Source organism: Prionailurus viverrinus, chromosome B2, assembly GCF_022837055.1.
Source record: "Prionailurus viverrinus isolate Anna chromosome B2, UM_Priviv_1.0, whole genome shotgun sequence".
Taxonomy (NCBI): Eukaryota; Metazoa; Chordata; class Mammalia; order Carnivora; family Felidae; genus Prionailurus; species Prionailurus viverrinus.
In genome coordinates, this window is record NC_062565.1 from 75,770,549 (window position 1) to 75,785,991 (window position 15,443).

The following is a 15,443-nucleotide window of genomic DNA, read 5'->3' on the forward strand; positions in this document are numbered from 1 at the left end:
GTGCAGGCTTCACTGCATGGGTGACAGATCGTGTCTGCATAAACAGGAGCAGGAGCGATGCACAGAGTTAGGGAAGGACTCGAGAATCTCATCACAGATGGTCAGATTATGTCATTGAGAATTACACTGCCCGAGGATGAGGGTGAGGATTATACACACACACACAGCTGTAAAGATGTTTGCAAGATGTTTCATATGACACGTAATAATGGAACTAGCTTTTTCAAAAAAGTCAGTGACACGGGGAATCTTTTTCTGACACTGAGAGATGAAGTTAATCACACTGCCGCCAGCCTGCCTGCCTGCCTGCGTGCTGCTAATGTTGCATTTTCCCCACTGCCCTGTGGTTCTGGTTAAACCATGGTTCTGGGGCACCAGGCTTCCTGAGTTTGAAGGGAAGCTCCTCCATTTACCATAATCTGTGACCTCAGGCAATTCATTTAACCTCCCTAAACTACACTTTCCTCATTTGTAAAATGGTAATAATACTGCCTGATAGGGCGCCTATGCATAGTAAAGGAAATGCCTCCCACAATAAAGAACATCTCAGTGAGAGGAATGCAGCAAGGGCTTTCTCCCAGATGCCAGCAGGATTTGCTCTCTTATCTCAGTTTTTTTTTTCAATATTTTTTCAATATAATTTATTGTCAAAATTGGCTAACATACAGTGTGTACAGTGTGCTCTTGGTTTTTGGGGTAGATTCCCGTGGTCCATTTCTTACATACTCAAGAGCCACCTTCACTTGGGGCCACCTCCGACCACAGCCATCAACATTCTTTATCCGCTCCCTGAGTTATTCTTTCTCGGTAGCATTTATTGCCATGGCGCATACTGCATATTTTATTTATGTTTATCGAGTGTCTCTTTACTAGAAGACAAGCTCCAGGAGATAGAATCCACAGCACCCAGATCAGCGTCTGGCATGGAATAGGAATCCAGTAAAGATTTACAGGAAGGGAGGAGACAGCCACTTCTGCTAACTTGAAACTACTCTTTCTTGGTCCAGTCCTATCCTCTTGAGGCCCTCTTTGGGGGACATTTAGACTGTCCGTTGGCACCGGTACCTGGAAGCAAGAGAAGAAACTGAAATTGAGGTAATTCTAGCAGCTCGTGCTAGAGGAGCCCGGCCTTACTGAACTTGAATCCAACGCTGAGGATTTCTCATAAATCTCATTCATGCTGCCCTCTCCTTGCTCAGCTCATTAGTCAAAATCGGCCAGAGGGACCCACTGCAGAGCTGGGGAGGGTAAAGAGTTCTCGGATCCCTTTTCCCCTTCTTGGCGGAAAGCTCTTATCCAGACAGCGAGGAGCAGGGTTCGGCAAAGCTCGCCTCCTCTGGGCCTCGGCAACCCTGGGCCAGCTCGCCTGCAGGTCGGGAGCGCGCGTCCCCGCCGCACCGCGGCGCCAGGAGCGACTCGCCAAGCCCGGGGCCGCGGGAGGAGGTGGAGGCGGTGGCGAAGCTCACGCACCTCGGAGGAGCGGCGCCCGCGGGCCGGGGAGCGCCAGCCGGTAACCGCGGGCGGGACGGGGCGCCCGGGACCACGCAGAGCCGAGGCACTGGGTGCGGGAGGCTCGAGAGAAGGCAGGCAGTCGGGCTCCGTTGGGTTTGGGGGTGGACTTTAGTTGGGGGATGTTTGGGAGGATGGGAGTGGGAAGGGGAAAATTGAGGCTTTGGAGGTGCGCAGGAGAAGAGTGAGACCCGGTGGAGAGCACCCAAGTTTATAACCTTTCTCGCAGCCCGCTGATGTGAGCGTCCCGCCGGAGGCCGTCCGAAAAGGCTGGGAGCGGTGGCGCTCGGGGCTTGGGCTTCGGCTTGGGTGGGTTTCCTCCATTCCACTGGGAAGGCCGTGGAACACCTTCCCCCGCCCGTGAGAAAACTTTCCACGCCCTGGTCTGCCTGCCACCTTTGTGCCCTACAGCTGAGAGCCCTTCTGGGGGCGGGGACCCTACGCATCCAGGGGAAGTGCGTTGTCCGCTGGCCCGGGGTGCACGCCCCCTGCGGTGGGCAGGGTTCTCGGAGTCCTGGCTTGACAGTTAATTCATTTCGTTTGCGCTAGGGAGCCTGCCCGCAGGTCATTTTACTGATTAGAGGGAAATACCGGTTTCGTTTTTCTTCCTTTTCCATCCTTGCCGCATAATTAATTGAGGAAGACAAAAGATCGTCTCGTTAGAAAGTTGTTTTGAGGCTTTGTGGTTTCCTAAGCAGTTTAGAAGACTCGAGGAATCCCAGCTATTACTCTGGATTTAATCTCATGACATAAGGAAACATTTAATGGTGTCCTGAAAGCAAAGGGGGGTTGGGAGAAATTGCCAATGCTATTCCAGGGAAGAGAGGGGAACTTCCATCTATAAATCCTTATGAAAACCCCAAAGGTAAGTGATAGTATTTCCAGTTTGCACGTGAAAAATGCTTAGGTTGAGATACAAGTTTTCCAACCGAATCCTCCAGTTAATAGTGGGAGTAGAGGCCTGGAAACTAGGACTGTGAAGCTAGTGCCCCTTAGGTACATCACAAGGAGTTCCTTACTAAGAACACAGGTAGGAAAGTGGCCTGGGCCTGCCACCGGTAAGGTCCAGGATGGGAGAGGCCACCATGAGTTGGAGTGTCCACATCAAGGGGTTATGCCCTGATCATCCAATGTTTATGGAAGATGACAGGATACCAGCAGGTGGAGGAGAAGGCAGAGTTGCTCCCAGTTTGTTTCTTTCTGGGAGCAAAGAAATAAGACCCTTTAAGAGGTCTTGAAACCCAAGACTGGGCTGGATTGCTCAAGGCCAAAAAACAGGCATCCTAGAGCAGTGAAAGCATTCACCATCGCCCTAAAGCAGGCTTGAGAGAGGAGAACCCCAACCAGACTTTTCAAAAGAGGGAAACATTGAATCCTGGCAGTGTTTCAGAACAAATTTTTAAAGGAGAAAGCTAAAGACCACCCAGGAAAGGATTTGCAAAGACAATTTATGTCAAACGATTTCTCTTTTCTAGAGACTTACCCGTTTGTAGATTGGGGCATGCCATACCCCGTTGTTTTTCAAATGTGGGTTATAACTCATATAGGGTAATGATATGAATGTAGTGAGTTGCACCAGCATTTAAAAAAAAAGTTTATTGGGGCGCCTGGGTGGCACAGTCGGTTAAGCATCCGACTTCAGCCAGGTCACGATCTCACGGTCCGTGAGTTCGAGCCCCGCGTCGGGCTCTGGGCTGATGGCTCAGAGCCTGGAGCCTGTTTCCGATTCTGTGTCTCCCTCTCTCTCTGCCCCTCCCCCGTTCATGCTCTGTCTCTCTCTGTCCCAAAAATAAATAAAACGTTGGGAAAAAAAAAATTTTTTTTTAAAAAGTTTATTTTATTTATTTTGAGAGAGAGGGAAAGAGACTGGGGGAGAGAGAGAGAGAGAGAGAGAGAGAGAGAGAGAGAGAGAGAGAGAGAATCCTAAGCAGGCTCTGCACTGTCAGCATGGAGCCTGATGCAGAGTCAGTCCCGTGAAATGTGAGATCATGACTTGAGCCAAAATCAAGAGTTGGATGCTTAACCAGCTGAGCCGCCCAGGTGCTCCATCATCAGCATTTTTTTTTTTTACGTGAAATTAAATAGCAGGGGAGAGAAAACATCAAGTGCATTGTATGTGCAAGGGAGAGTATTGTTTTATCAAATGTGTGTGTGTATTGTTCTGTGTTGTCCATCCTGCTGCCTCTGTAGGGGTGTCCATACCTATCCCTGGATGTCCCTCTTCATCCTTCTAGGCTACCCCCACTCTGCTCATGGTGGGGTTTCACTTTGCAAATTGTATCATCTGCACATTCTGGAAAATGTAGCCTTCCTCTTCCCCATTTCTCTAGGCCTGATATTTTGTCAATCAGAATTCCTCTATAAATTCCTTATTTTTAACCTTTTATTTTTTTAGAGTTTTTATTTAAATTCCAGATAGTTAACATACAGTGTAATACTAGTTTCAGGTGTAAAGTATAATGATTCCACACTTCCATACAACACCCCGTGCTCATCACAAGTGCCCTCCTTAATCCCCATCACGTATTTCACCTATTCCCCCCACCTGCCTCCCCTCTGGTAACCATCAGTTCTCTATAGTTAAGAGTTTGTTTCTTGATTTGCCTCTCTCTCTCTTTTTTCCCCCCTTTGCTCATTTGTTTTGTTTCTCAAATTCTACACATGAGTGAAATTATATGGTATTTGTCTTTCCCTGGTTGACTTATTTTGCTTGGCACAATACTCTCTAGCTCTATCCATGTCATTGCAAATGGCAAGATTCCATTCTTCTTTTATGGCTGAGTAATATTCCATTGCTTATATATACCACATATTCTTTATCCATTCATCCATTCATCAGTCGATGGACACTTGGGCTCTATAATTTGGCTATTGTATATAATGCTGCCATAAACATTAGGGTGAATGTATCCCTTTGAGTTAATGTTTTTGTGTTCATGGGGCAAACACCTAGTAGTGCAATTACTAGATTGTAGGGTAGTTCTATTTTTAACTTTTTGAGGAAACTCCATACTGTTTTCCAGAGTGGCTGCACCAGTTTGCATACCCACCAATAGTACAAGAGGGCTCCCCTATCCCCACATCCTTGGCAAAGCCTGTTTTGGTTTTTTGTGTTGTTGATTTTAGTCATTCTGAGAGGTGTGGGGTGATAGCTCATTGAAGTTTTGATTTGCATTTCCCTGGTGATCAGTGATGTTGAGCATCTTTTCATGTGTCTGTTGGCCATCTGTGTCTTCTTTGGAAAAATGTCTATTCATGTCGTCTGCCCGTTTTTAAATTGGATTATTTGTTTTTTGGGTGTTGAGTTTTATAAGTTCTTCATAAACTTTGGATACTAATTCTTTATTGGATATGTCATTTGCAAACATCTTCTCCCATTCTGTAGGTTGCCTTTTACGTTTGTTGATTGTTTCTTTTGCTGTGCAGAAGCTTTTTATTTTGACATAGCTCAATAGCTTATTTTTGCTTTTGTTTACCTTCCCTCAGGAGACTTATCTAGGAAAAGTTGCTACAGCTGATGTCAGAGAAATGACTGCCTGTTATTTCTTCAATGATTTTTATGGTTTCAGGTCTCACATTTAGTCTTTCATCCAGTTTGAGTTTATTTTTGTATATGGTGAAGGAGAATGGTCAAGTTTCATTCTTTTGCATGTGGCTGTCCAGTTTTCCCAACACCATTTGTTGAAGAGACTGTCTTTTTTCCATTGGATATTCTTCTCTGCTTTGTTGAAGATTAATTGATCATGTAATTGTGGGTTCATTTCTGGGTTTTCTATTCTGTTCTATTGATCTGTGTGTCTATTTTTGTGTCAGTATCATCTGTTTTGATTACTACAGCGTTGTAATATAATTTGAAGTATAGAACTATGATGCCTCCAGCTTTGTATTTCTTTTTCAAGATTGCTTTGGCTATTCGAGGTCTTTTGTGGTTCCATACAATTTTAGGATTTTTATTCTAGTTCTGTGAAAAATGCTGTTGGTATTTTGATAAGGATTGCATTAAATGTATAGTTTTTTGGGGTAGTATAGGCATTTTAATAATATTGGTTCTTCCAATCCATGAGCATGGAATGTCTTTTCACTTATTTCATCATCTTCAATTTATTTCATCAGTGTTTTATAATTTTCAGAGTATGGTCTTTCACCTCTTTGGTTAGGTTTATTCCTAGGTATCTTATTGGTTTTCGTGCAGTTGTAAGTGGGATGGTTTTCTTAATTTCTTTCTCTGCTACTTAACTATTAGTGTATGAAGATGCAACAGATTTCTGTACATTGATTTTGTATCCTGCAACTTTATTAAATTCATTAATCAGGCCTAGCAGTTTTTGGTGGAGTCTTTCAGGTTTTCTTTATATAGTATCATGTCATCTGCAAATAGTGAAAATTTTACTTCTTCCATCCTGATTTAGATGACTTTTATTTATTTTTGTTGTCTGATTGTTGTGGTTAGGACTTCCAGTACTATATTGAACAAAAGTGGAGAAAATGGACATCCTTGTCTTGTTCCTGATCATAGAAGAAAAGTTCTCACTTTTCCTCCATTTAAGATGATATTAGCTATATACGGCCTTTACTATGTTGAAGTATGCTCCCTCTAAATCTACTGTGTTGAGAGTTTTTATCACGAATGGATGTTCTTTCTCAAGTGCTTTTCTGCATCTATTGAAATAACCATAGGGTTCTTATCCTTTCTTATATTAATGTGATGTATCTCATTGATTGATTTGCAAATATGAACCACACTTGCAACCCAGGAATAAATCCAAGTTGATTATGGTGGATTATTTTTTTAATGTACTGTTGGATTTGGTTTGCTACTACTGTGTTGAGGATTTTTGCATTTGTGTTCATCAGAAATATTGATTGGCCTATAGTTCTCTTTGTTTGTGCTTTCTTTCTCAGGTTTTGGCATCAGGGTAATGTTGACTTCATAAAATGATTTTGGAGGTTTTCCTTCCTTTTCTATTTTATGGAATAGTTTGAGAAGAATAAGTATTTTATTTATTTATTTATTTAAACTTGTTTTACTTTTTATTTTTTTTAAATTTACATCCAAATTAGTTAGCATATAGTACAAAAATGATTTCAGGAGTAGATTCCTTAGTGCCCCTTACCCATTTAGCCTATCCCCCCTCCCACAATCCCTCCCATAACCCTCAGTTTGTTTTCCATATTTGTGAATCTCTTCTGTTTTGTCCCCCTCCCTGTTTTTATATTGTTTTTGTTTCCCTTCCCTTATGTTCATCTGTTTTGTCTCTTAAAGTTCTCATGTCAGTGAAGTCATATGTTATTTGTCTTTCTCTAATTTCACTTAGCATAATACCCTCCAGTTCCATCCACGTAGTTGCACATGGCAAGATTTCATTCTTTTTGACTGCTGAGTAATACTCTATTGTATATATATACCACATCTTCTTTATCCATTCATCTGTTGTTGGACATTCAGGCTCTTTCCATACTTTGGCTATTGTTGATAGTGCTGCTCTAAACATGGGGGTGCATGTGTCCCTTCGAAACAGCACACCTGTATCCCTTGGATAAATACCTAGTAGTGCAATTGCCAGGTTGTAGGGTAGTTTTATTTTTAGTTTTTTGAGGAACCTCCATACTGTTTTCCAGAGTGGCTGCACCAGCTTGCATTCCCAGAGAATAATAAGTATTAACTCTTCTTTAAATGTTGGGTAGAAGTCACCTGTAAAGCCATCTGGTCCTGGACTGTTGTTGTTGGGAGTTTTTTGATTACTGATTTGATTTCTTTGCTAGGTATCATTCTGTTCAAATTTTCTATTTCTTCCTGTTTCAGTTTTGGTAGTTATATGCTTTTAGGAAATTGTCCATTTCCTCTAGGTTGTCCAATTTGTTGGCATATAGTTTTCATAGTATTCTCCTATAATTGTTTGTATTTCTGTGGTGTTGGATGTTATTTCTTCTAATTTGTGATTTTATTTATCTGAGTTCTTTTCACTTTTTCTAGGTAAGTCTGGATAGAGGTTTATCAATTTTGTTGATTTTTTTCAAAGAACCAGTTTCTGGTTTAATTGATTTGTTCTAATGTTCTATTGTTTTTGTTTTTGTTTTGTCTCTATATCATTGATTTCTGCTCTAATCTTTATTATTTCCTTCCTTCAGCTGGCTTTAAGCTTCATTTGTTGTTCATTTTCTAGCTCCTGTAGGTGTAAGGTTAGGTTTTTACTTGAGATTTTTCTTGTTCATAAGGTAGGCCTGTATTGCTATATACTTCCCTCTTAGGACCACTTTTGCTGAAGCCCAAATATTTTGGACCATTATGTTCATTTTCATTTGTTTCCATATATCTTTTTATTTCTTCTTTTATTTCCTGGTTGACTCATTCATTGTTTAGTAGAATGTTATATACCCTCCATGTCTTTCTGGTCTTTCTAGATTTTTTTCTGTGGTTGACTTCTAGTTTCATAGTGTTGTGGTCAGAACAGGTACATGATATGACTTGGATCTTCTTGTATTTGTTGAGACTGATTTTGTGGCCCAATATGCTATGTCTTCTGGAGAATGTTTATTTTTGACCTTTTAATGTTTTCGGTATGGCAGTGACTTGGCAAGCTGCTTTCTAGTGCCCTAGTGCCCACTTTTGGGCACAATCTCCTTTACTTCTCACAGCTAGGTGGATGTTGCTATTTACATTTTACAAATGGGGCTTCCCAAAGCTAGAGACATACAAATAATTTAGTCATTGGTCCCTGCTCCCCATTACAGATGGCCCAAAGAGTGTCCTGCCTTTGCAGAAGCATTTTGCAAAGTCTCATACTATCCCTAAGGATGAAGTAAGGGAATAGAGGATGTACAACAAGGCTCTCTCCCTGTCCCTGCACCTCCTTGGTATTATTTATCAGGAGAAAGACATAGAGGAGACATTTATCAGAGATGTGGCAAGTACAAATCTGGCAGGATACTCCATGAGACACATTTTATATCTGGGCAAGAGATAATAATACTAGAAGGCTGAAGACCTAGTCCTGCATTTAGGTTCACAGTCAATTTAAAAAGTAAAAGATGGAGTGACCCCAGTGAGAAGCAATTCATAATTAATGTAAAAGAAAAAAAAACCCAAGGATTTCAGTGGCTCACCAAGCCCTGAAAGGACCATAATGTGAAGTAGCTACTCAGTCGCAAACTTGGGTTGCAATGACAATGACATGTCTTTTTTTTTTTTAAACAGACATTTGTGTGGAGCTTATTATGTGCCAGGCATAATTATGAGTGTTTCACAATTTTATCTCAATCCCTGTAACAACTTCATGAAGTAGGGAATATAATTATCACCATTCTCCGGTAACAGATGAGAAGGCTGAAGCACAGAAAGATTAAATAATTTGTTTAAGATTACATAGCCAGTAAACAGTAGAGCTGGGATTAGAACCTGGGCCCTTAACTACTACCACCTACCTCAAACCTGTGATGACTGGATCATGGGAGCCTAGGCTCCCTCCACACAGCATCCCCTTCTGGTGGCTCCTTAATGGAGGACAGAAACTAACTTTGCAGCATCCAGAGCAAAGTGACCTAGATGATGAGGATCTGAAGACTAGGCCATGTGAGGAACAATAAGTATGTAGCCTGGCAGAGAGGAGCCTTGGCCAGTTATGAGACCAGCCCTCAGATATCTGGAGAAGAGGAAGTAGGTTTGTTCCCAGTATCAGATCAAGCCAATTTTAGGTGATTTTCTGTCAGGATTGAGAGAGTGTTCCCCCCCAGTGAGAGAGTATTGACTTCCATGTCTCTGCCCCTTTCAATGCTCAAATTCCTCAACTTTAGTAGATACATAAAAGTAAATAAACTTTAAAAATAATTGGAAATTATAGTCTATGCATTTGTATGTATGGGTATGTAAGTAGGGTACTGAAGTAAAGTTTTGACTGAGCCACACATTCAAATTATGTGAAATTCCAAAAGACAGTGCTAGACCACCAAGTAGAAATTTTAGTGTATATATTTGAGAACTTTTGCATAACATACCCCACTGGCTGCTTCAAGAATATGAGGATTATGAGAGGAGGCTTTATTAAGGAGATTTATTCAGAAAGATCATTTCCTTCATCCCAAATCCAGCAAGGGGGACTTTTGAAGAAACACTAGTTGAACTGTACAGGTGTTTCTTGCATTTGGGGCTCATGTGGTGGCCTGGGCAGTAGGATCACCTGCCTTCACAGAGTTTGTTAGGGCAAAAGATATCATAGACCTTCCTGTGGGACCAAGTGGGACCATGCAGGAAAGAGGGCTGACCTGGAGCCACTCTAAATTCAGCCCAGGAGTGAGGGCACCCCAACAGCTAGAGTTTCCAGAAATCCAGAGACTAAGGAAGAGTGAGCAGTCAGCTGAAGGAAAGTGAGTATCATTAAAGTACCCATAAACAGAGGGGCCATGTAGTCCCGGCCCCTACTTTGATTTTGGCGGGGTGATAAACTGACCAGCAGTTGCACATAAAGTGGAGAATAAGAAAAGAGATCAACATTCCCCCAATCCCTGCAGAGACTAGCGGGCAGCAGGACCTAGCTGGCATAGGGAAGGAGATTTAATGTTATAACCAGGTTGGAGTTTCTTTTATTTCCAGACTGCAAACTTGAATTCTTTTGGGACTTTGAAGTGGTTGCTTGAGCAGAAAGGTCTACCCAAGGATCTACTCAAGTGTTCATCTGAAGACAGGGAGGATGAATCCACTGAATGCATTTTAAGGGGCAACAGAAAAGAAAAATAAAATTGACGTTTGATCAGGTCCCACAGCTGCACCAGCTCAGAGTATGGATTATATATGCTTAGGTCGAAACAGTAAAGAGTAACGGTCTATTCGCTTGATGTTACATGTACTCCAGACTTGGAGGTAGGAGCGTTTAGAAAAGGAAAGAAAATATTTACTTGCCCAGAGTGCAGGGGTGTTAGGCTTCAGAAGATTGACTCATCAAATAAAAATACAATGAATACTTGAAAGAAAATACCCCATAAGATTTTCAGAGTTCTCAAGTATCCATTAGTCTTTTGTTCATGGTTGAAAGCAACTTTCGCACATGATTACTGTATTCCCCAAAGTTATGACTTATCTTCAGACACCCCATAACAAACAACCAGGAGAAAAAAATGGTTTCCCTTAGGGAGCCCAGGCTTATGGGACATGTTCAAGGTTTTGTTATCTGGGGGACCAACTTTCAGACAGGATGGTCATGTTATTTTTAGCTTATGTCAGGGTGCAAAGTGATTTTTCTTCTTGACTAGAGAATAAGAACTGCTTAGTCCTATTAGAAAGAGGGGAAAGTATGCATTTCTGCTTCTCCTTCCTTGCAAACATGATTCTTCAATCCATTATGGTGTTGCTGAGATGTGAAGTAAAAAACCAGAAGTTGAGCATCTTTTTATGAAATACTAAAATTATGGATTTTAGTTAAAGTCTGAGTTGAATTGTTGCTTGTGCCTCTGTTACCAAGATCTATGTGATTTTCACCTGACTGGAGAACATTAGTAAATTTTGTAACCCTTCAAGTGAAAATAATTTATAAGCTTCAAATAATCACTCTCCTCAAAGGTGCCTTTGTTTTCTTCATGTCCTTGGTAACAGCAAAAACAACAATTAAAGGCAGAGGTGGGGCAGGCTGAGGGGGCTGCTTCCTACAGGTCAGCTTTACAGTTCCCTAGTTGATCAAAAAAGAAAAATTAGAGATAAGTGAGGATATGTGGGTGTAAACAGCATCTGTATTTCTATGAATATTTGTGTAGATACCCCCCCCCCCCCATATAATTCTCTTGTGTGGAAGAAAAAAGAAAAAAACAAAGCAACAGGTGAATCTGAAGATCGGGATGCTGTATCATGTAAACCGACATATATTCCAACCAGTGCTCCTCTAAAGTCTCCATTAAATTACCCCAGTAGGAGAGGATAGTTAACCCATGTTTCTGCGAGTCTGAAGCATAGGCCAAGGCCACCAGAAGCAAATATGTATTTCTCTTGAACATTCATTTGATATTTGCAGTTTACTCTATAACATATCTGTACTTATTTAATTTGAAAATATAACCTTCTAAGTCTTTTAAATGCATTCTTTTGAATGCATTTTAAGAGGCACTGGAAGAGAAAAATAGGATTGACATTTGATCAGGCCCCACAGCTGCACCAGCTCAGAGTATGGATTATATATGCTTAGGTTGAAACAGTAAAGAGTAACAGTCTGTTTGCTTGATGTTACTTACATGTACTCCAGACTTGGATGTAGGAACATTGAACCGGGAGGATGAGCCAGGTATGTCCTGAGACTTCGGGGGCTGATATCCCCAGTCCTCGGCAGGCAGAGCAAGGAACTGGCATTTCTGACTCTTGCTGTGCAAGGCTCTGTCTGGCTGTCTTCTGGCCAGTCCTTCCTTGCAGTTGAGAAGGCCCGGGGGAGCCTGGAGCCTGGCTGGCCTTGCTCTGCCAGACTCTGTCTGCTTGTAATTAGGGACTGTACTAGGTTGGCAGTGGGTACGGTAGGTGGAAAAACTAGAAAAGACAAAGACATACACCTTAGTTTAAGAATCCCAGACAAAGGAGGATATGATGATCATGAGAAAGTGTAGCCTTCCTATGGGTCGGTCTGGAGCTCTTAAATAAACCACTGCTTTGGTTTAAATTTCCTTTTCCGTGGAACAGAGATTGGAATACCTGGTCCTTCTCCTTTTGGCTTATTTGTCAAAAGAATGATTCAGCTCAGGGCTGTAAAGAACAGTGTGTGCTGTTTGGAGACAGATAGCATGAGCAGTAAATACAAAGTAGGCTCGTTTGCCAGATCGTCCTCAAAGTGATTTAAGATATGGCCAGTCTCATTCTCCTTAGCCCTATTATGGCGAATGTTTCACAAACTCCACTAATTAAAATGGAAAGGGTGGTTGTTTCCCTAGTATTGTTAAAATGGTAATTCACCTGGCCATGATGTTTTATAATAACAGCTCTATAAATCAGCATGAGAGTTCAGGGAGAGGCAAAGTCTGATCCTGAGGGAATCTGACTTATATACTCATTATTAAAGTGAGAGATTCAGGTAATCCACATGACAGGATTTGAATGAAGGGAGACAATCCTCATGGGCTTGGGCAGGACTCTGGTGGGGGGGAAGTGGTGACAGCATTATTCTCAAAGGTTGGCAGGAATCCAGAGTAGGGGGTAGATGGCAGTCCAGGCTGGCAGGTGGAATAGAGTAGGCAAAGCTCAGAGGACTGTCTTTGAGCTCTCCCCTACCTGGCCCCTTGCTGTAATGAGCCTCTCTTTCATGATAATCCCATTCACGTATTGTCTGCCTGTGTCATCAGGCTTTTGCATTGCACCTTAACGTCTCTGTGTGTGTATTTGAAGGGGTGATATTTAACAGAGGAGAGTTTGGTTTCAAATAGAAGTCTGAATTCTTTCAGGGCATAGGCCTTGACTTTTGAAACCCCACAAAATCTTTCATAGTGGAACTCATAGTGTTTAAAATATCCTCGTTGGGCTGAATGGACCCATACTCATTTTAACATGTTCTTCTTGAAGGACATGTTGATGAGAACATCACAAATTGTTGAAGATGGCATATAGTGGGGTAGGTTAATGACATTTCAAAAAGGGTTTTCTTTCCAGAAATTTTCTGTTGTTTAGTTACAGTAAAAGTGGTTGGTTTAGTAAGTCAATTTTCATGGACTTTCTAGGACAGTTTATTATTTATTTATTTTTCATTTTTATTTATGTTTTTTAATGTTTATTTATTTTTGAGAGACAGCATGAGAGCAGGGGAAGGGTAGAGAAAGAGGTAAAGAGAGGATCTGAAGCAGACTCCAAGCTGTCAGTGCAGAGCCCAGTGTGGGGTTCAAACCCACGAACCATGAGATCATGACCTGAGTTGAAGTCAGACTCTTAACTGACTCAGCCACCCAGGCGCCCCTATGACAGTTTAAATAATCAAAACTGTATTAGTTTGCTAGGGCTCTCATAACAAAATATCAAAGATTGAGTGGCTAAAACAATAGAAATTTATTTCCTCACAGTTCTGGAGACTTGAAGTCCAAGATCAAGGTGTCATCAGGGGCTGATTTCCTCTGAGGGCTGAGGGAAGGATGTGTTCCAGGCCTCTCTCTCTCTCTGGTTTGTAGGTGGCCATCCTCTCGCTGTCCCTATGTGCACAAGTGGCCCTGGCATCCCTCCCTGTGTCCTTATTACTTTTTGTAAGAACACCAGATTGGATTAGGGCTCACCCTAAAGGCCTCATTTTAACTTCGTTCCTTTTGTAAAGGCCCTGTCTTCAAATGTAGCCACATTCTAAGGTTTGGGGGTGGTTAGGGCTACAACATACAAATTTTAGGGGGACACAGTTCAGCCTGTGACAGTACTATATCCATACTGCACTGTATACACACACACACACACACACGTGTACACACACACAATTTTTACAAATAGACACACATCATTGAGTTCAGGATACAAATGGAAAACACTTGATATTTTATTCAGTTACAGAATCATAGATTCTGTAGAAGAAAATCTCACCACATCCCTCCGAGTCCTTTCCTTTGCTTTCAGAGAGGATGGATGTCTAAGCCATTTCGGGCAGCTTTCATGTGAATGCAATGGACCGAGGCAGTGTAATACAGACTCACGTAAAAGTATCTGCCTCCTATGAACATGTTGATGTCACTGTCAGCTTTCCTTTCTTGCAGAGGACTGCCTTTACTGTGAGATTATCTCTTTGTCGCTTGGAAGGTGCTTAAAATGACTTTTTGCTTATGGGATGATAATTATTAATAATAGTCGTTTTCAAAAAATGTCCTTATTTGGCAAAATAAAAATATTGGCAGTCCTGTCTTGCAGATCCATAAATTCTAGCTGGTCTCCAGAAAACATTCCCCAGAGACTGGAGCCCGTTTTAGAAGATTATGGTGTTTCCTCTTTGTGACTTTAAATGCAATCCACAAGAAGGCTCTGGAAGCTTGGGAATAGTAACTTGTAATGGACTTCTGCTGAAATGAGGTTGGCTAATGACAGGGACAACAGAAGGTGAAGCTGGTCAAAAGGAGAGCTTGTGAAGCAATCAGTGTGTCTCCAGGACTGGTTGAGGTAAGGGGACCCGAGCCAGGGCTGCACCAGTATTCCCACCCCCCCCCCCCCCCCCCCTGCTGCCTACGGCTCTCTCTGGTATGCAGGAGGAAGATTCCTCACATCCTGGATAGAATATTCCTTTTACATGGAAAGGACTCACCACAAGGGCTCTGGAAAAGAACAAAGCTGAATCCTTGAAAGCTGGCCATAGAAGGACCCACACCGGGAGGGATGCCTGGATGTCCCCTGGGGTGGTCTTTTGCTTCAGGAGCTCTCAGTTATGCTTTCCCCAAGGACATTGGTTGGGAAGTGCTGATTTTTATTATTTTCTTATTAGAAAAATTTTTTAGAACTTTTAAAAGTTTTGGCAAAATATGTATAACATAAAATTCACATTGTTGTGCAACCATCACCACTATCTGCCTCAGGAACATTTTCATCATCCCAAACTGAAACTCTGTATCCACTAAATGGTAACTTCCCATTCCTGCTTCTCCCAGACCTCAGCAACCACCATTCTACTTTCCGCCTCTGTGAATTGAGTACTCTAGGTTCCTCGCGTAAAGGGAATCCTGCAGTATTTGTCCTCATGTGTCTGGCTTATTTCATTAGCATAATGTCTTCAAGGCTCATCCATGTTGTCGCATATGTCAGAATTTCTTTTTACGGTTGAATAATACCCACTGCATGGATATACTGTGTTTTGTTTATTCATTCAACTGCCAGTCTGCATTTGTACTGCCCCCCGCTTATAGTTATTGTGAATAATGCTGTTGAGGACACTGGTGTACAGATAGCTGTTGGAGTCTCTGCTTTTGACTCTTTGGGGTATAATTCCAGAGCTGGAATTGAGGGATTATAAAGTATTCCA

The 15,443-nt window shown here is 41.9% G+C and overlaps 1 protein-coding gene across 4 annotated transcripts in view; it reads left to right on the forward strand.

The window, feature by feature from the left end:
- The first annotated feature begins 1,006 nt into the window (after positions 1 to 1,006).
- The window catches only part of MRAP2 (melanocortin 2 receptor accessory protein 2), a 55,561-nt gene continuing 41,124 nt past the window's right edge, over positions 1,007 to 15,443 (forward strand). The window contains exon 1 of one of the 4 annotated variants that reach the window (XM_047860656.1): positions 1,007 to 1,095. The gene's annotated coding sequence lies outside the window, so the exon portion shown is untranslated. Of the gene's footprint in view, positions 1,096 to 1,435; positions 1,511 to 14,425; positions 14,591 to 15,443 lie in introns of those variants that run through there. The other 3 variants (XM_047860654.1, XM_047860657.1, XM_047860655.1) reach the window with 3 other exon arrangements.